This window comes from Podarcis erhardii, assembly GCF_964252035.2.
Source record: "Podarcis erhardii genome assembly, chromosome: 14".
Classification (NCBI taxonomy): domain Eukaryota; kingdom Metazoa; phylum Chordata; class Lepidosauria; order Squamata; family Lacertidae; genus Podarcis; species Podarcis erhardii.
Genome location: NC_138503.1, coordinates 33,312,836 through 33,335,011, shown reverse-complemented (window position 1 = coordinate 33,335,011; position 22,176 = coordinate 33,312,836). Strand labels below are relative to the sequence as shown.

The 22,176-nt window shown below is 43.9% G+C and overlaps 1 long non-coding RNA gene across 1 annotated transcript in view; it reads right to left on the bottom strand.

Annotated features, from left to right (window-relative positions):
• Window positions 1-19,437, bottom strand: part of LOC309329503 — a 386,378-nt gene extending 366,941 nt beyond the window's left edge. The window contains exon 1 of the long non-coding RNA XR_014151182.1: window positions 19,396-19,437. This is a non-coding gene — a long non-coding RNA (uncharacterized lncRNA). The remainder of the gene's footprint in view (window positions 1-19,395) is intronic.
• Window positions 19,438-22,176: the final 2,739 nt, after the last annotated feature.

Here is a 22,176-nt window from a genome sequence, read left to right as displayed (position 1 = left end):
AACCATTCAATTTGCATTATCCCTGAGACAGACAGATTCTTTTAAAAAAAATGGAAACACAACATTGTGCTGGGTGAAGAAGAAGAAGAGGAAGAAGAGGAGTTTGGATTTGATATCCTGCTTTATCATTACCCTAAGGACTCTCAAAGCGGCTAACAATCTCTTTTCCCTTCCTCCCCCACAACAAACACTCTGTGAGGTGAGTGGGGCTGAGAGACTAGCCCAAGGTCACCCAGCAGCCGCATGTGGAGGAGTGGGGAATCGAACCCAGTTCACCGCTCTTAACCACTACACAACACTGGATAAGGTTACACCAATTTATTTATTTTTTCAGAACTGTGTGGATTTAAAAGCATTAAATATTTCCAGTTGCTGCAGGTTGTGCAACAGTCAGCATTGTTAGCTGTTTTTGTGTGCCTAGGAGATGCTGCGAAATTGTTTGGAGGGCAATGTGAGATGGAACAGTTAATTGGCAAACCCCCTTCTGCTGGAATGAGCAACTTCTCTCTCTCTCTTTCTCTCTCTGTCCCCTAAGAAGCTGGGGGGGGGGCTGTAGGATCAAAGGCAGTAGGGTCAACTGGAATGGTATTGGAATGTTCTGCAGTCCATTTCAGCAAGTCTGTCATGAATGAATTGGGTTCACATTAATCCAACCAGAGGTTGGTTGTGGTAGAAGTTGAAAAGCTTCTGCAACTAGGCACCAGCAGCAGTGGGTATCCTAGTATATGGGGCAACATTTCTCTAAACCTACACATACACACAGAGAGAGTGAGAGAGTGCCGGATTTACCTATAAGCTAAACAAGCTATAACTTAGGGTCCCACTCTCTTGGGGGCCCAAAAAAAATTTAAAGAAAAAGAACCTGGATGTACATTTCCAAAATATAAGATAAAAAACAAATAAAATAAAACCTACATACAGCAACAGTGTTTTGTGTTGTGTAAGCTCCTATGATGTAAGTAATGGTTCCTGTCTGCTCCCTAAAATATAACTGGTTTGCTCATTTCTATATATATAGGGTGCCTACGTTCTGCATGGACTGGTTGCAGGGCAACATGTGCAAATGGCTTTAGATACCTATTAGGTCCATAAATTACCATATAGCATATGTTCAGCAGGAAAAAAACAGTGACAACTTGTTGACAAAGGACAGCTGGACATATAAAGGGCCCCAAAAACTTCAGTAGCTTAGGGCCTCATCAAACCTAAATCCAGCCCTGCTTATGCGCACGTGCACACACACACACAAACAAACAAACAAACTTCAGACGATTGAATAAAGTTAAGCATTTATTCTGACAGTGAGAAAATGGGCTTGCTGTTTTGGAATTTTTTAACAAAGCACTCTCTATGGGTGCAAAACAGGACTTACAAAATTCTGATGGAGTGGGAATAAAATAAAAATAAATAAAACATTTGCTTCAGTCTCGTGTTCTTGGCTTGGACCACCTCTGCCATTAATTCTATTAAGTGCTGCAGTATCTGGCTAAGCTGCTTAAATTTCACTTTCTGTTGAGAGGCAGGTTAAGATCAGTTGAAACTGTTCCTCGTTCAAGGACCACCAAGGGAACCAATGAAATCTTGAATATATGAGGGGAAAGCGTTGTATGTATTTGTCTCTCATTTGTTTAACCCACCAGCAAGAGGAAATGCAACGTGGTGTCCTGCACTTAGGAACCTTCTTCATCTCAAAGAAAACAAATGAAGCCTTTGACATGTGTGTCAATAACTAACTCTCTGGATTCGGGTGTATTGGCCATCACACCTGAAGCACTGATTTTTACAATCCTAGGGGTGAATATCATGTGGATATTAAATCCAAAATAAAGTCTTCAAAGGCTCACAATTATGTAGCCCAAATGCTGCCACCCACAAGTAGACTTGAAGAAACCCTGAGATTTGCAGCAGTAAAAAATATATATTTACGGCAGCGGGGGAATCCTAAAGCAGTGATGGGGACTCCCGCCCATGGGTCTGATTAGGACCAAGAGCCCTGCATAAGAACATAACATGAACTTCAGACCCTCATTGTCCCTATTTTCCAGGGACAGTCCCTGAATTTACATAAGCTATCCTGGTTTCTGATTTGATCCCGGAATATCCTGGTTTTACTTAGGCCTGTCAGGAGCTCGTCCTACACTTGCGTAGGCCATTGGTAGAGACACATGCCCAACTGGCATTTTCCCTCCCTCCTGGTCGATCATTCGGGAGCTTCAAAAGCTTTCTTCTGCCCGAACATCACAGCGACCAATGCCAACAGACATCAGCACACTTAGGGGTCCTCAGAGTCTTCACAGCTTTGCGTAACAGACCTCAGCAACTCAGCATTTTGGCTAATCTACTTTATTTACATATAAACACACACGGAGCACTGCACCATGGCTTCCTCTCTCTCTAGCATCAGACAGCAAAGAGAGAAAAAAACAAAGGACAATAGTCCCACTTCAAGGAACACAGTAATACAAACATCCTGCCTCCGTCACTTCCCACTCTGTGGAGTCAAAACATACACCGTCATGTGATAGACAAAAATCCCATGACTGCAATCATGGAGCAGGAATTCTAACAAGAATGTCCCTATTTTCATTAGACAAATGTTGGAGGATATGGAACCTGCTGGATCAGCACAATTTCTCATCTAGTCTGGCCCAGTGGCCAAGCTGATGCCAGTGGGAAGCAAATAAGCAAGACTTGAGCACAAAGGCTAGTATGCAGAAACACCTGGTTGGCCACTGAGAGAACAGGATGCTGGACTTAATGGACCATTAGTCTGACCCAGCAGGCTCTCCTTATATTCTTATGAATTTCTCTCTCCCCAACCCTCACTTTTCTCTTCCAATACCTACCTTCCTCCTCTCTGGCACACACACACACACACACACACACACACACAATCCCTCTTTTCGTCCCCACCCAGTGTACTGCCAGGGTATGGAAAGATTGCTCTTGCTTGCAACCCAGAATGATCACTTGAAGAGGTCTTTTGAAATTAGGATTGCAAGTGAGCCTAAAATTGCAGGTTTCCCACCCCCTGGTATAATTGTTTTGGCTGGGGGACACAAGGGGTGAATAGGCAAAGACCAAAAGACCTCTAAGTGGCCGAGGGTGTTAAGAGTTGAAGCAATTCTGCCTTATAAGCGGAAACAATTGTCGGAGGGGGAGGGACGCTTTCTTTAAAGTATTTCTTTTCTTTCTCTTTTATTGCTTCTGTGGTTTGGATCCATCCAGCATTGTTGGCAAAAGCTGCAGAGCCAAGGCAGAGGCTCAACCTCTTCCAGCGCTGCACATGACATGGAACAGCAGACCACGTTAATGAGAGCATTCATCAACATTGCTAGCGGGAAGATGATGGATTTTGCTGAATTCCCCAACGCATCCTTTAAGAAAAGGGAAGCCTAGTGGTAGCTTCTGTTTGCATTGGAAAGCTCTGAATGGCCCTCCCACACTTTGAAAAAGCTAATTTCCCTCTTAATTCCCTGAGCTGCAGTCTATAGTAACTGCTGCCACTTGGTCTTCAACAATTCTCAAAACATGGCTTGTTTGGAAGCCAAAATAAAAAAATAAAAAAATGGAGAGGACTTCAGGCATAATGAAAAAAAGAAGAACTGGACCGTGTCCATCTGGTGCAGTGAAGAAAACCAAGAATATTGCATTGAAGGATAATGGATACAGAGGAGAAGAATGAATGAATTCTCACATTAATTTTTGACAGGGGAAAGTGGGTTTGAGAAAAAAGAAACATAAAAAGCTGGCTCTTTTATAAAGCTCTAAGCCAGCATTTCCCAGACTTGGGTCTCCAGCTGTTTTTGGACTACAATTCCTATCATCCCTGACCACTGGTCCTGCTAACTATAGGTGATGGGAGTTGTGGTCCAAAACCAGATGGAGACCCAAGTTTGGGAAACCCTAGTCTAAGCCTATGGGAGCTTTTCCCTTGACATAAGAGCCCTGCTGGATCAGACTAAAGGTCCATTGTGATCCCCATTAAGTGATATTCAGAGGAGGAGGTCCGTAGCCATCATGGTTAGTAGCCATTAATAGCCTTTTCCACCATTAATTCATCTCATCTCCTTTTTTTTTTCTTTTTTTTTGCATTTGCTGGTCTTTGAAACAGTACCACCAGTCTCAGAATAAGGAAGGATATTGTTTTAAGACAATGAAACCCACAATGTTGCTTGGCCTAGATTAGATTCGAGTGCAGACTGCAATCACACAGTCCCTTACCTTGGAGTAGGTAAAGGGGACCCCTGACCATTAGGTCCAGTTGTGGCCAACTCTGGGGTTGCGGCGCTCATCTCACTTTATTGGCTGAGGGAGCCGGCGTACAACTTCCAGGTCATGTGGCCAGCATGACTTAGCCGCTTCTGGCAAACCAGAGCAACGCACGGAAATGCCATTTACCTTCCCACCAGAGCAGTACCTATTTATTTATTTGCACTTTGAAGTGCTTTTGAACTGCTAGGTTGGAAGGAGCAGGGACCGAGCAACAGGAGCTCACCCTATCGCAGGGATTCAAACCGTGAACCTTCTGATTGGCAAGTCCTAGGCTCTGTGGTTTAACCCACAGCGCCACCCGTGTCAAATCCATGGGACCTACTTCTGAGAAGAGCTGTGTAGGCCTATGCTGTCCCTTGAACCCATGCACTGAAACACACAGACTAAGATGCTCTGGGTCTTTTTGCAGAAATGGAACTGCAAAAAGAATTACTGTTTAAAATGACAATAGACAGAAGGATATATATATATATATATATATGCTTTCGTAGATTATATATATATATATATAAAGTCTGTGGCAAGAAATTGCAAGGGGAATTCCTGTTGCAGGTTTTGTGAATCACAATTCAGATATTAATTTCTTTATTGATCCCTCTCTCTGTGTGTCAAACACACACACTAGTCGGAGTGTGTCCTCCTTTCCCCTCATAAAACCTTCTATCTTTCCTGCTTTAAATGTGACACCTCAGACATAGTAACATGTTAGGTCAGGGCTATCACGTACCACTCTGGAAAAGATGTCCTATAAAAAATGAATTGTGACAGCTGCAGCCAACTGTAAAATTTGAAAAGAAGAAGATGGCCCTGTATTCAAGGGACTTAAACAAAAAGAAAAAGAAAACAAAAAACCCTTATCTTGCAAAGCATAATCTCATGCTGCCTGTGGCAATAGTCTCCTTCTATAGCTCCAAACATATTGGACATTCACTGGTTGCATCAATTAGCATCAGTGTTAAGGCCTCATCATACATTGGTGACTCAGTTGCCACTTCTGCAGAGCCAGTTCACATGCCACAACGGGTGATGTTTGAAACCGGGTGGTCATGTGTCCTACTTTACAAGGGACAGTCCTCTGTTTGACAAAATCTTCCATTTCAGGGGTATGTGGTTGGCCAATGATCAGGAATGATGGGTGCTTATTTGATGATTTCACGTGCATCTAGCCTGCCGTTCTTTAATTTTAATAGCAGAGTGCAACATTAGTCAGAGTGGGCCCATTGAAATTTATGGAGCTATCTAACTTAGATGATATCACCAAAGGAAGGGGTTGAAAGCAGGTGAGACAAAACATTTTACTGGCCCCAGATGGACTTTAAAACTCTGGAAGCACTCATCAAACCCTGTCTCCTTTTAGATAAAAGAAGCACTTTTCTTTAAAGGAAACAAAGAAACAACCCTGTGCTATAAAAACATAAGAAGAGCAGTGCTGGATGAGGCAAATGGCCCATCTAGTCGAGCATCCTGCTTTTACAGTTAGGTAATTGTTTACCAGGCTGAGCAAGATGAGTATGAGAGCCAACATAATCTATGCTTCAGTATCTACTGATGGTGTTCAGGGCTGAAATGTGGGAGAGGGTAATAGTGAATTTAAGAACACCCACCCTAGAAAAATAATAATCTATTATTAGCCACCTTGAATACCAACTTGTGAGAAAGGCCGGATATACCTGTAAATACATTAAATAAATAAATAAATAAATAAATAAATAAATAAATAAATAAATAAATAAATCTGGTAATGCCTCTTACTGCCTGAGATGGAGAAAAGAGCTGGGTGGTGGTGGTAGAAAGTGATTGGGTGTATAAAGATAAAATTTGCATTCATTGCTCTACTCATGTATTCCCCTGGCCCTGCCCAGCACTGCCATGGGTCCCTGGAATGTTTGCCCAGAAGGAAGATGTAAACGTTAGCTTGAAAAACTTCTCCCACCCATGCCCTAGAGGCATCAAGATGCAGGATATTGTTTGAATGGTGAATACTTCCTGCTTCCCCCCAAATACACTTGTTACGGCAGATAAATATTGGTGTGATTGTTTGCAAAGCCTAAACTCCAGATCTGTTTGAATGAAGTCAACGCACTTGTGGAGCTGCAGTGATATTTGCTTACCAGCTAAAAACCCCACTTAAAATTTGATCTCCTACACATCTGCGACTTTGTCTCTTGTTTGTAGGATGAATGCGGGAAGTGAAAGGTGAACCACAAGCCCCAGAAAGCTTATTAATTTTCCCCAGTAGGTGGCGGATGAGTGCCCAGTGCTCTCTGATAATTGCTTTCTTCTAAATGCTCCAGGAACGATGCTGGGATCCTTTTGGTCCTGCTGAGATGCAATACAGTGTGTGCATTAGGGCGCATTATTGTTATGAAAAATTATGGATGCAAATGCTAAGGATGCAATTGCCTGGCCACTGGAGCAGCACAAATACAGGGGGGAACTTTTTGTCAGGTGCGCCAAGTGCTCATCCATTTGAGATGGTTTTGTATGGCCAATACATGAAGGCGGGCTGCAAATATTTGTAGTTTTCAACTCCCAGAGCAAATAGGATCATAGGAAATAAAGGAAGTTGCCTTATACCAAGTCGGACCATTGGTCCAGCTAGCAGAACGTTACTTATATGGACTGTCTGGAGCTCTCCAGGGTTTCAGGCAGGGAATCTTCCCTAGCCCTACCTGGAGATGCTACCAGGAATGAATCGGGGACCTTTTGCATGCAAAGCAGACACTTTAACCACTGAGTGATGGAACCTAGGAAGGAACACAAAAAGCTGCCTTTGGTCAGACCTTTGGTCCCTCTAGCTCAGTATTGCCTTCACTGGCTGGAAGCAGCTTTCAGGATTCCAGGCAAGGAGTCTCTTCCAGTCCTATCTGGAGATGCTTGAGACTGAACCTAGGACTGTCTGCATGCAAAACGTGCTCTAGCAGCGAACAGTGGCTCTTCCCTTGGTTAGAGCATGGTGCTGATAATGCCAAGTTTGCAGGATCAATCCCTGTATGGGACAGCTGCATGTTCCTGCATTGCAGAGGGTTGGACTAGATCCTCGGGGTCCCTTCCAACTCTACAATTCTGATTCCCTTGTTTCATATTCCATGTGAACGATTAGTATCCTGACCAAATGACAGGATTATGAATAGCACACATTGTCCATCTGGGAGTATGGCGTGAGGTGCCACCCCAGCTTTGTTTAAGTGGTCATCATTGAGTCTGGACTCACCACAGCACTTCTTTTCTCCCACTTTCAAACTATTTCTTTCCTTCTTTTCTCTCCAGATTCAGACAACATGCATTTATTTAAGTCGAAGTAAGTTAGGGATGCCATGAATAGCATGTCACACCACCATGTAGTCTGTTGGATGTGACTGCATGATTGTATCTATGAGGGACAGTGAGGGAAAGTGTTGTCAAAAGGAGATAGCCCGTCCTAATATGTTGGCACTGCAAAGCTGTGTAGCCAATGGTGACATCACTGGGGGCAAGCCAAGGCAACAGAGAGTGGGAACAATGAAGAGCAATGCAAATGAACTGGTGGGATGTATCTCAATGGGTGTCAATATGTCACTCAAAAAAAGGGAGTTTGTTTCAAGCTCAAAATTGTGGAGTTTTAGCTCAAGCCCGGTTTTTGAAAAATGCCATATTTTTTTTTTTTTGCAATGTGCAAATTGGACAGCATTTTGGCTTTGCCTGAAAGATGCCAAGGATTGAACCTGGAACTTTTCTGTCCATATAGCTTGTTCTTTAACACTGAATTTGCATGACACACAACAACAACAACAACAACAACAACAACAACAACAACAACAACAACAACAGGGTGTTGTGTGATCACTTTTCAGCGAAGGAATGCAACAATCCCACAAAAATGGTGAAGTGGGATTCTGCATCAGGGAAAGCAATCAGAAGGTGGATGGAGGAATCATCTGACGAGTTTGTACAGACTCACCTAGTTGGTCAAGCGGTTAAGACTCCTATTTGACAAAAGGGATTGGCTTTCTAACCTTGCCCTCAGGGGCACAGCTGGCCAGGTGTCAAGCTGCTGTATCTACTGAACTCATTCCGCAAGAGCTCAGTCACGTGATGGAACCCATTTTTCACTCCTGGATGGGTTCCTGTCATGCAGAACATAGGCAAGGCAGTTTGGGGCAAGGTGTATGTGGCGAGCGGGGGGGGGAGAACATAGCCTTTTTCTTCAAAGTTGCTTTATTTCTTAGCCTCTTTTGAGATCATAGTGCAATGTTTCTAGAAGTCCTGTCGTCTGTTTCACAGTTACCTGGCCTTATCTGTGAAGCAGAATTGTTGCAGTGCTCTGCTGCAGCTGTTATTGCTGTTTTCCAAGATACTGTGCCGCCTCAATTTCTCACAGCCTTCAGTTTCTTGCCTATTTCCAAGGAAAGGGCTGAGCCGCCTAACTGTGTCCCATTTCAGTTTTGTTTTTGCTCAGAGATCTGTTTCATCCCATATTGTGCCAGTTGTTTTTGAAAGAAGACTTGAAGAGACTGCATGATTTTAAGGATAGCTCAATCGGTAGAGCATGAGATTCTTAATCTCAGGGTTGTGGGTTTGAGCCCCACTTTGAGCAAATGATTCCTGCATTGCAGGGGGTTGGACTAGATGACCCTTGTGGTCTGCCACCATCACAGTTAGTAGTCTTATATTCCATGACATTGTCTAAAGGTAAAGGTAAAGGGACCCCTGACCATTAGGTCCAGTCGTGACCGACTCTGGGGTTGCAGCGCTCATCTTGCTTTATTGGCCGAGGGAGCCGGCGTACAGCTTCCGGGTCATGTGGCCAGCATGACTAAGCCACTTCTGGTGAACCAGAGCAGCGCACGGAAATGCCATTTACCTTCCCGCCGGAGTGGTACCTATTTATCTACTTGCACTTCGATGTGCTTTCGAACTGCTAGGTTGGCAGGAATGACATTGTCTAACCCCCTCTTAAATGTCTGGCCATCACGACATCTGGTGGCAGCAACCTCCATACTTTAACTTTCTGCTGAGTGAAACCCTTGCCTGTCTTGAATCTGCTTTGTGTTACCATTTCACCCACCCCATTAACAAAGCACTCTCTCTGTGTGTGTCCAAGCAGTGCTTTAAAATTCAGTTATCCACTAACAACATGTTGGGAACAGCATCATGAATAATGACAGTAAAGGACTATTGAACAGGTCTGGCTTCCAAATTTAGTAGCAACAGTGGGACATATACACAAACAAGCAATTTCTTTTAAACATTACCCTGTTGATAGTAGACATAATGTTATAGAAATAACACCAGCCTCCTCTTTCCCCTTAATACTGCTTTTTTCTCCCTCATCCATGTTGCCATCTGCAGCACAAGAAGAATATGCAAATCCATAATTAAGGTGGGTTTCATTTGCCTTTGGGATTTTTATGTTTATGTTTTACAAACATAAAAGATTGCTTGCATTTATTATGTGGTGGAGTGGGTGTGCTGGTACTATGGAGTTGTGTAAGCATATAGCTGCGTGCTTTTCACATTGCAGATGCAATGGGCAGGAACAGGCCCCTCTTGCCTGACTCAGGGGTGAAAGAGCAACACCACATCTTCTCCAGGGAACAGAGGGCAAGAGGGGATTTTCCATAGGGCTGTTTACATCATTGGGCTGAATAAAGTGCCTTACAAGATGAATGGCTTAAAGAAAAAGACTAGTACATGAAAGATAATACAATCAATTGCTATAAGCAATGATGGCTATGTTCTGCTTCCACTGTTGGAAACAGTAATGCTTCTGAATACCAGTGTCTGGAAACCACGAGAGGAGAAGCTCTTGTGCTTGTGGGCTTCATACTGGGGCATCTAGCTGGCTATGGTGGGAACAAGATGCTGGACTTGGTGGGCCACTGGCCTGATCCAGTAGAGCTTTCCTTATGTTCCTATATTTTCTTAAGGTGGTTTTGCCCTCTATCCTGTCCTCTGAATCATAGCACAGCAACCCATACACCTGTCCTGTAAGGATTACTATGGGATTAGCCAGTTGCCCATACCAGAGGCTCAGTAAGCTATTTTTGTGTTTCCTACTATTGGCCTTGACTCAAGACTCTGAGTGTATTTTACACACACACACCACCCAAATTGATTCCTGCTCTATTTCTGAATTGTCTCCTTTTATTTCCTGGGTTTGTGAGCTTCTTCCCTGGCTTTGGCAATATGTGATTGCTAGGGGTCATAATTTCTTGGGAGAGAGAGGCAGGTGCCCAGGGAAAAGCCAATTGCCCTCATATCAGGAGCAGCTACAGTGATTAATGGTAGGTGGCAATGTACTTCTGTTGGTTTCATTGATAAATACAACACTGTTAATTTTTATCATTATAAATGGCAAGAGAATACACCTAGCCTCTGGGATGGAGGGTTTTGATAAGAAGGTTTGCATTGAGATAAGTTATCTGGTTGTTCCAAGGGAGAGAGAAAGAGAGGTGCTCAGTCAGTAATGTTTAGCTTGCAACACAAATGGAACTTCAACTCATGCTCATAAGTCATTCAGTGCTAGGGTTTCAGGAGCTGGGGTTGCCCCATTTTGAATTTCCTTGGATGAATTAGCTGTAGCACAGTGGGAAACAATCTGCTTTGCATGCAGAATGTCCCAGGCTGAAGCTACCTTGGTATTTCCAGTTACAGATAGGTAGCCGTGTTGGTCTGCCATAGTCAAAACAAAACAAATTCCTTCCAGTAGCACCTTAAAGACCAACTAAGTCAGTTCTTGGTATGAGCTTTCGTAGCATCTGAAGAAGTGTGCATGCACACGAAAGCTCATACCAAGAACTGACTTAGTTGGTCTTTAAGGTGCTACTGGAAGGAATTTGTTTTGTTTTGGTATTTCCAGGTAGAGTTGGGAAGCATTCCCTGTCTGAAATCCTGCCAGTCATTGTAGACAATATTGAGATGGACCACTGGGCTGATTTGGTATAAGGCAGCTTCCTATGTAACAACACACTGGAACCAGAACCAGAAAAGAAAGAATTGCTGAAAGGAGCTCCTCGAAATCCTATTCAAGCTCAGCAGTACCTCACATCTTTCAAGGCAGCCCAATTCATCCATTTCACTAGTAGCCATACTTTATTTCATTGAGTCATGGAGTTGGAAGGGACCCTGAGGATCATCTAGTCCAACCCCCTGCAATGCAAAACTATGCAGCTGTCCCTTATGGGGATCAAACCTGCAACCTTGGCATTATCAGCACCATGCTCTAACCAACTGAGCTATACCTGCAGGCTTGACAGAAGCATCCTGTGAAAGGCTTAGAACAGGGCTAAATAACCTAAAGGTTGGCTCTGCCCAGGCAAACTGTGGGAAACGGTCGTCCAGCTCCATAGCCTTATATGCCACTTTGATAAGGAGATGAAGTTCCTCTTCCTGGACCTTAGAGAGTGATCTCTTTATCTCAGTTCTAAGCCCAAAACCAGAGAGAATGCTCCTCTGCCTGCTTTGTAAGAGTAAAAAGCAGTATTGCTCCATACTGGGGTGAGGATGGGGAGAAAATCTGAATTTTACACTCAGAGGTCAGGCAGAGGGATTTTCTCTTCCAATCTCAGTGCTAAGCACTACAGTGCTAAGATCAGAGATAAAGCCTTCTGCCTGCTCCTTAACAGCAGAAGCATGCCTTGGGGTGCTTACGAATGAATTCATTCCTTTATCTGCCACATTAAGTGCCAATATACAAAAAACCCTATTATTATTATTATTATTATTATTGAAATTTGTATACTGCCCTTTACCCAAACACACCCAAAGAAGGCAATGTGGAGTAGGCAAAAAAAAAGCATGCCAAAGGCCAATTGAGAAGTACCCAAAAAACAATCCTACTCAGCCCCTAAAGGGTTAGGAGGACAAGTATTGCAATTATGGGAAGAAAGATGCTAGGAAGGCGGCTCCCTTAAATAGGATGCTCACCCATTTCTAAATGGCCCCATGGGGAACCTGAATCTTGAAGTTCCCCTTCCCTGTTTCAGGAGAAGAGCCTCCCAAGGGAGCAGAATGGGGTAAATTTGCCTCTACCCTAGAATGGGAATGGCATTGCATAATTCAAAATATCTGCACTGCTCAGAACTGTGGTGGCTCCATTCTGTTCTAGCTTACAGGCTGTCTTCAAGGATTGCTCTACATAAAGCACACTACAGTAATCAGATAGGGAAGTTATGAGAAGGTGAGCTACTGTGACCAGGTTATGCTAGTCCAGGGAGGTCTGTAGTAGGTAAATCACTTGCAGCTGGACACTCCTTCCCACTGATGTCATCTGGGCCTCAATGCCAGATCAAGGAGGAACCTAAAGCTCTGTGCCTTCCACTTCAGGGAGCGCAGCCTGTTCTAGAACTGGCTGTCTGCCCAATTCCCAGTTTAACCAGATAATTGTATCCATCACATTATCATTTTAGATGTTTCAATTTACCTTTTTCTAAAAAGAATGGGTATGCACTTGAGATTTCAAGACAGGTTAGATATCCAAAGGTAAATAAAATAAATCCGATCAACTCTTCAACTTATTTAATTATGTTACATTAATTAGATAGGAATGATAGTTCCAAGGCATGTTGCCAGTCCTCTCGTTGCAATTAACCTCCGGGCCTGTAATTTTTAGGGCCATAAATACTAATCAAGAACATACTGGGATGGCATTTTGCAACTTTCCCGTTATCTGGGGTTGTACTGGAGTTGTCAGTGGTAAAACAAAGATTAATGGTGTGATTAATACGATGGCTGATATACTGGAGATCTCTAAATGTCTCTCTCTCTTCCTCTCTCTTAAGACAGGATAGATCCAAACTAAGGCATCAGCTGTTATTTCATTGCTGGGGGGAAATTTCATGTGTAATAACAAATAGCTAAAATTGGTTCAAATTGGTTCCAACCATTTTAGGTAGAAAATTAGAAGGGTGTGTGTTTTGTAACTATTAGGTAATTTTTTAAAGAAGCAGTTTTTATTACAGATTTTCTTGGGTTACAAAAGTATGGGCATTGTCTCTATTTTCAGGTCATAGAGTTTTTTCTACATTTGATGTGAGAGATGTTGTATACAGTATAAGGTTGGGGGATAAGAGAGGTGAAATTTGCACAAGGCGAATGTTATATGAATGTAATTCTGCTGTTTTTACATATCATTTATATTATTATTATGCTGTGCATGCCTTCCACCAACCCAGGCCCGCCCAGGGAACACCTGGCCTGACCAGAATCCAGCCCCAAATTTATTTTTTAAAAACCTAATAAAACATATGGCCACCCCACAACCACACTGCAGAGGGTTCAGTTCCTATTAGGTGCTGTTTTGCCATTGCATTTCCTGCAGGAAATACACTAGCAAAGAAAACCCATATAACCAGCAGGATTGAACCCACTGCTCACAAAGAGAAAGAGGTACATCTTCACCAAATGGCAAAAACTACATAATGAAGATTCCAGGTTCACCTCTGTGAAGAGGGGGTTCCTGTCCTGACTCCCACTCTCCTCCAGGCTAAATATATCCAACTCATTCAACAGTTCCTCATAAGGCTTGGTTTCCAGACCTTTGATCATCTAGGTTGCCCTCTGCACATGTTCCAGCGTATCAGTATCCTTCTTAAATTGTGGTGCCCAGAACTGCGCACAGTCCTCCAGGTGGGGTCCAACCAAGGCACAATTGAGTGGTATTATGACTTCCCTTGATCTGGGCACCATACTTCACTTGATGCAGCCTAGAATTGCATAGTTGTTGTTATTGTTGCTGCATCACACTGTTAGAATTATAGAATTGTAGAGTTGGAAGGAGCCCTGAGGTTTAAGCTTGGGATCAGACCCACCCACTTCAAAGAAATGCACATTTCCAACCCCAGAATTCCCAAAAGGCGAGCAAGTCTCACAAGTGAGCACACCGTGCCTTACCTTTAACAACTTGGTGGGTATGGCATGGAAACTTGTTGGGGGGTCTTCATCACTTCTGTTCAGTTCTGGACTACTTGCCCTGCTCCTGAACCATGATTCTGGATCCCTGTGTCTGCTGCTAAGCCTGCTGCAGAGCCTGAATAAAGCTTTGTTTCATACAAATAAGAGACTCTGCTTGCATGTTTTGGGGTGGGAGCCAGGGCAGTTGTATTCCAATTCACATTCAAGTTCAGGAACATCTAATTAGGTTGATTCGCTGCAAAAAGCAAACCAAATTAATGACTCCTCTGTTCCAACTAGAGTCTATTTAGTACAGCCTACAAAAACACGGATTCAGATATAAATTATTTCAATGCACTCAACAGATATCAACTTTGTGGCAGATATTTTACACAGTTCCTCTTTTTGGTATGTGCTTTGGGTATCATCTTTTGAGGCTGCCTCCCCCACCCTTGTTCCTTCCAAAATTAGTTCAAAGAAGATAATATAGAGCCTATTTGCAGCTACAAATCCCTTTACAGAGCAGCATTTGGGAGGATTTCTTTCAGCCTAGCAATACACAGATGAAAAATGCAAACCCACACTCCAGTATTCATACATAGAGATGGCTCCCTCCCCTCTCCAATTTTCAGTGGGTTTTTTCCTGCTTCCAGGTTTCAAAAGCTGCCAAATTCCTCCCCTGTGGTTGACTCAGAAGTAGCCAATGTGGCTTCCTGCTTGACAAAATTGCTTCCCACCAACTCCCTGAAACAGAACCAACCTGTGCTTAACCCCCTTTAAACTTGACAGCATGGTGAAAGGGAGTGAGATAACACAGGTGTTTAAGACAGCTGGTTTTAAAAATAGCAAAGCGTAAGCAAAAGGGAGTCGAGGATCACTGAGAGGGGGGGACTTCATAAATACAGCCAACCTAGAGTCAACAGAGGTTCTTCTCCTTTCTAAGTTATCTGAATCGAGATAGCAATGGTAAACAAGCAAAAGGCGCTGATAGCTGAAGTATCAGGGAATAATAAACTCAGAGCAAACAGTGCCATGTTCAAGGGAACATTTCCCCTCTAATCTGCTACATCTGTAAACATGCAACCATAAGTTCAGTTGCAAATAGATAGAGAGCATTATACTGTCTCAATATCCTTGCCTTCTATAAGAACATAAGAAGAGCCTTCTGGATCAGGCCAATGGCCTATCTACCACTGGTGAAGGAAGAGGGTGTGGTGGCTGTGGTGGCTGTGGTCAGCCCCGGGTGTCATCCCTGAGGGGGGTGACATCACCGCCCCACCCCCTGGCTAGTCCCACCCCTACAGGCAGCTAGCCCTGCCCCCGGATGCACAGCTCTGGGTGCCCAAGCAGCGAGCTCTGCCTCTGCTATCTGTTGTCAGCATCCTGTTCTCATGGTGGCCAACCAGATGCCTGCAAGAAACCCGAAAGCAGAATTCAAGCACAAAAGCACTCTCCCATCCTGTGGTTTGCATCAACTGGAATTGAGAAGCATATCCACCTCTGACTGTGGAGGTGGGGCATAGCCATCATGGCTAGTAGCCATTGATACTCCTGCATATTGCTATATGGAACATTTTCACAGCTTGGGGTATCCCTGAACTCAGTGCTGCTGATGGTGGGTGCAGTTAGGAGGGATCATATCACCCTGATCCTGGCTGATCCCAACTCAAGCATTAGCATACAAAGTCCTAAATTACTTGGACCCAAGTACTTGAGGGAGCATCCCATGTGTCACAATTGGCAGGATATGTTCTGTCCGTGCCCTGTCTATAGAAGACTATAATAAAATCGACTATAACAGGTAGATAGTTAAGAGTTTAGGTGGCTTCAGCGGTGGGTGTCTGGCGCCCCCCAGATTTCAGTGTCTGGGTACCCCGCACCCCTTGCACCCCCAGGTAAAGACGGCCCTGAATGGAACTAGCCTGATCCAGCAGGATCCAGCAGAATCTTCTTATGTTCTTACCTAGAAATGTAATGAGCTCTCTCTTTCTGAAGAATCTGAAAGAGGGTGTGTCTACCTGTTATGAAATAATAAATAATTTTGATCAAGCTAGAAAAACAAAATACATATATACTGCACCTATGTATTACCAAAATGTATACCTACTGTTTCACTAAAGGACTTTTGACTTTGTGTGCTCATTTACCAAAGATGCACTGCACGAGCGGTGGCGCTTGTCAGACTTGGGGGTGCTGGGCGGATCTTTGCACCCCGGCGGCGCATATGCTAAAGACTCCCTTGGTTCCACTAGTCCAGCACCTGGTTCTCACAGTAGCCAGTCAGGTGTCTATGGGAAGCCTGTAAGCAGGACCCGAGTGCAACAGCACTTCCCCGGCTGTGGTTTCTAGCAGCTCTGCCCTGGGAGTGGTGAACCCATGGCCTGTGGGCTAGATCTGGTCTGCCCAGCCACTGTCCCATAGACACCTGACTGGCTACTGTGAGAACCAGGTGCTGGACTAGTGGAACCAAGGGAGTCTTTAGCATATGCGCCGCCGGGGTGCAAAGATCCGCCCAGCACCCCCAAGTCTGACAAGCGCCACCGCTCGTGCAGTGCATCTTTGGTAAATGAGCACACAAAGTCAAAAGTCCTTTAGTGAAACAGTAGGTATACATTTTGGTAATACATAGGTGCAGTATATATGTATTTTGTTTTTCTAGCTTGATCAAAATTATTTATTATTTCATAACAGGTAGATATTTCTATGTATATTATGCTATGGCCACATGGCTAATGCAATAAAATCGACTATAACAGGTAGATAGTTAAGAGTTTAGGTGGCTTCAGCGGTGGGTGTCTGGCGCCCCCCAGATTTCAGTGCCTGGGTACCCCGCACCCCTTGCACCCCCAGGTAAAGACGGCCCTGAATGGAACTAGCCTGATCCAGCAGGATCCAGCAGAATCTTCTTATGTTCTTACCTAGAAATGTAATGAGCTCTCTCTTTCTGAAGAATCTGAAAGAGGGTGTGTTAGGTATGATCTAGTTCTCTTGATTTCTTACATTCAGCCATTGATGAGGTGGGGAATCTATGGCCTTCTAGTTGTTACTGGAGTACAACTCCCATCATCCCTGCTCTTTGACCATTCTGGCTGAGACTGAAAAGAGTTGCTCTGACAACATCATGAGACCCATAGATTCCCTACCACTGATCAAGTCTAAGATTTCAGTGTGTCTTTGTCTCACCCCCTGGCCCTGGCCCTGGCCCTGCCCCCCCACCCCCAATAAAAGTAAATACTTCTTGACTCTTTAAACACTGTTTACCTTATGCCTGGCAAAAATTCCTTGGGTTCCTGTTGCTTAACGAGGGGAAAAAATAAGGATATGATATATTACAAATCTAATTAAGTTTTGTGAGCTAAAAAAGGTACACTTGTACTCTGCATTTGTATCACACAAGGTTAGGCCTTGTAAATTAGATGAAACACCATTAATAATCAAGCAAAATGAGGTCAGCTCTATTATAGCTTTCATTCTTTCCACTTCTATTATCATAATTTTACACTTTTCATGCTTCACAATTGAGCAATGATTACTTTGCTAAATACTACATGAGTTTTGATAAAACAAACCCCCTGAGGAATAAAAAAAAATAAGTCATTTCCATTCAGGAAAAAAAATCCATTTTCACATTAGGCTGCACAGGATATTATGAACCCAATTATCACTGTATGGAGACATGTATAATAAATAAGGTAGTTACAATCAAACACAAGCCAGGGTTATGTGAGCAGGATTGATCAAAGCCATTCTCCACAGAAAGCTGCAAGAGAGCTCTCTAAATGCCCTCTCCAAAAAAAAAAAAAAAAAGTGTGAAATTCTAAAGTGTCTTCCCAAATGAGTTATTAAATACTTGTTGCCTGGTGTCAAGAAATGGGCCCACAGCTGGTTTTCAACTGGTGAACCACAGGATGAAATGGCTGATCCTCTATGTTGATTCACTCCCTTCTGTTCTTTAAAGTTACTCCTCAAAATGGGAGAACTGGAGAACATAGGAAGTTGCCTGATACCGAGTCATGCCATTGATCCGTCCAGCTCAGTATTGTATATAGTGACTGGCAGCAGCCCTCCACAGTTCCAGCAAGGAGTCTCTCCCAGCCCTACCTAGAGATGACCAGGATTGAACTTCAGACTTTCCACGTGCACAGCAGATGCTCTGCCACTGAGCTATGGTTCTTCCCCGATAGGAAGCTGACATATACTAAGTCAGACCCGTGGCTCATTTAATCTAGTATTGTCTAAACTGACCAGCACTGGTTCTCCAGAGTTTCAGGCTGGAGCCTTCCCCAATCCTTCTCGGAGATGCTGGTGCCTTCTGCATGCAAGGCAGATGCTCTGTCACTGAGCCCTTGCTCCTCCAGAATTTATGTTTTTATACCACCTTAATAGTTGTCAGGCAACGTACTAGAAAATAAACTACAGCAAAATCTAATACCTAATGCAGTCATTAAAACTGAATTCACATGAAATACATACTGTATTCGAGTCATACAGTAACAATGCCATACATGCACCTTTCACCTACCATACTTCTCCACCTCGAAAAGCCTGATGATGGCTGTCAGTCACCACCAGCCAAGATGGCTATGTTCTGCCTCCATGGTTGGAGGCAGCAACGCTTCTAAGTACTAGTTGCTGGAAACCAGGGGAGGGGAGGGTGCTCTTGCGCTCAGATCCTGCTTGCTGGTTACCCACAGGCATCTGTTGGCCACTGTGAGAACAGGATGCTGGACCAGAGGGGCCACTGGCATCATCCAGCAGGTTCTTCTTATGTTATTGTGGAAGGCGTGGCTTCGTAGAGGAAAGACACACCTTGGGATCATTCCACAGCTGTAGAGCCAGGACCAAAACTGCTCTTCCACAGGTTCCCGAACTTCTCACCTCATTCAGAACCTCCTCTGCTGATTGAAATGAAGAGGCTGGTTGGTAGGGGATAAGTCACTCTCTCTGCTATCTGGGTCTCAGATCATTCAGCACGTTGAATGTCTACATAAGCATATGACAATGGATGACCAGTGTAGCTGTTTAAGAAGAGAAGCAATATGTGATCAGACTGCTGTTCTCACCAACATCCTGCTCACTGCATTCTTCTGAACCATCTTCCTGGTTAGCTTCATGTAGAAATTATAGAATTCCATTGGACACTTGAGGGAAAGTATGCAATGTCTTGTGATGAACTACCTTGGACAGCTTCAAGGAGTCATGCTAAGGCAGTGATGGCCAAACTTGGCCCTCCAGCTGTTTTGGGACTTACAATTCCCAACATCCCTGACCTCTGGTCCTGTTAGCTAGGGATGATGGGAGTTGTAGTCCCAACACAGCTGGAGGGCCAAGTTTGGCCATCACTGTGCTAAGGCAACTAAAGCAGATGTTGTCTTTGCTAGGAGCTAGAGTCAACTGAAACCTTACATGGGTTGACCCAGACATGAAGGAGATGGGGAGGTGGTTAAAGGACCTGTGACACACTCTGCAGTCTTTTATGTGGCTAATGAAATAGCAATACTACAGAGGACATTATCCTCTGAGTTAGGGTATGGGGTTGAGCCATTTCCTCTGGCAGAGGAGTCTGCATGCCAAGCATAAAGGCTTCCCAAATTCTGGCAAATGCCTGAAGACAGGTAAAAAGAATAAGTTATCTTTTTTTTTCCTTTTCTTTTTTTGGTGTCTCTCTTGAATGTATTTAGCAAAATGCCTGGGATGATCCCTGCTGTTTTGTGTGTCAGCTGAAGTTGCTGAGTGCCTTAGGCTTCTTTGCTTGAAAGCAGCTTCCAATTTCTTCCACTCACTTATGATGATGCAAATAAATTGGTTCTAATTCGAACTCTGCAGTTGGTTATATTTTAGCCCGGCCCCAGGATCAGTTCTTACTTAAGCTGCCCATGTTCTAAGGCAAGGGCAGGGCTAATTGCTGCTGGCATAGAGACAGATGTGATCTTTCAGATTCATGGAGAAGGCTATCAATGGTTAATAGTCATGAGAGCTGTGTTCTACCTCTACTGTCACAGGCAGCATGCTTCTAAATACCAGTTGCTGAGAATCACAAGTGGGGAGTGGGCTCTTCTTATATTCTTACACTGCATCACTCTCTCATCTTCTTCTGCTCTCTCTCTCTCTCTTTGTTTCTGGACAACTTCATCTTGATTTTATAGTCACCGCTAGAGAAAAATAAGCCTGGTCCCAATCATCTGGGAGACCAACAAAGTGAGCTTAGCATCCTAAATCACATTATAATGTGGGGATTTTCTCTGTGTGTGCCTGTGTTTCAAATGTGCTGTAATCCAACTTTGAAAGGAGCCCTTTGGCGCTCTCCCTGGCATGCGGTGGATGCAAGCACTCAATGCAGCTCCCCTTAAACAAAAGGCACTACCTAGAAGTGTCTGACAAATTGAACCATTCCTCTCTGCTTGTTCTGTCCATTGTGCATTTGGCAAAGGGCTTTCCAAATATCTCCGTAATCATATCTCAAGAAACATACCTGGAGCCACCTCCTGATTGACTCACTCAATCTATATGCAGATGAGCGCTAACCCTGCTGATAATTTGGAAGGATTCCAACAGCTCCCCATCCGGTTCTGATCATTTGTAAATGGCTTTTATTCACTTGCAGATCAACAGTAAGAAGATTGCTAATAAAAAAGTTAATAAAAATATACAATAGGAATTTTCGAAGGGGAGGTTTTTACCACTAGAAAGGGTCTGCTACCCGCTCTTCCCTTTTTCTTTATTTCAGGCTTTAGGCAAAACTTGATGAAAACACAATTCTATTTGTTCTTTTTTCAATGCATAGTCAAAGTATCGCCTCATAACAAAAACAAGCTTCCTAATACAATTTCTGTCCCTGGCATGTTTTGTATAACCCTCTTTGTGATTGTGCCAACACTTCTGCATTTTAATGATGGCATTCGAGCTTCCTCAGTCCTTGAAAAATTGCTCTGCAGATGACTTTTATCTTTCAGGTTTAGAAATTGTTTCAAAAATGGTCAGTGGACTTCTGGCTGCCTTCCCCAACCTGGCGCCCTGCAGATGTTTCAGACTATAGTTTCCATCAGAGCCAGCTGTGCTCGCTGGAGCACTCCAGGCTGGGGATGGCTTCTTTAAGCACGTTGAATCTGACAAAGGCCCTTGCAGCAAACAGATGTACAGAGACCCCCTTGAGGAATGTTGGTACTCTGGCTTTATTTGAATTCTCTGCACCACCTCCCCACCCAGTATCCAGGAGTCACTAGTGCAGTAAAGCAGGGATGCAGAACTGTCCACAACAGCTGCATTGCTTCAGGTGACTGGGGTGGGGTGGAGGCATGGCAGGACTACACAGTGGCCACTAACTTAGATACCAAGGATTGAACAAATTCAAGGATAAGGCATGACTACTAGCCATGAGGGTTATGCACAGCCTCCATAGTCAGAGGCAGCCATGCTTCTAAATACTAGTTGCTGGAAACTGAAGGAGGGAAGAGTACCTTTGTGCTTGGGTCCTGCTTGTGGCTGTCTCGTGGGCATTTGTTCGGCCACTGTGAAAAGAGGATGTTGGACTAGGTGGGCCACTGGCCTGATCCAGCAGGATCTTCTTATGTTTAGTGTTCCAGCTGGTGTGCCTGCACAGTCCTGACCTCACCAGCACCCTTCTCTTGCACTGTCTATGTAAGTGACAGTGATTCCACTGTTGGGATGGCAGGTCCACACCTTTATCCCACCCCGCGAGCTGTTCCTGCCCTCATTTCCCTCCTGCCCCAGTGTTCTTCAGAAATTTCAAGTGCTTCTAACACTTACTTATTATTACATTTATAGCCCCACTTTTCCTGCAAGGAGCTCAAGGTATTGCAGACAATTCTCCCAAACAGGAACCCACAAATTTGCCTTGAAATGTCACCTGAGGCAAAACAAACAAACAAACAAAGGGTGACAACTCTGCTCTGAGGTTTTGTTAACTTTGCCTGTTGCATGGAGAGTTCCATCACTCCCTGCCATGCTGAATTCATAGTGCAATGCTCTAGATGACAACTCAGAAGTAATTACAATCGTATTTAATGA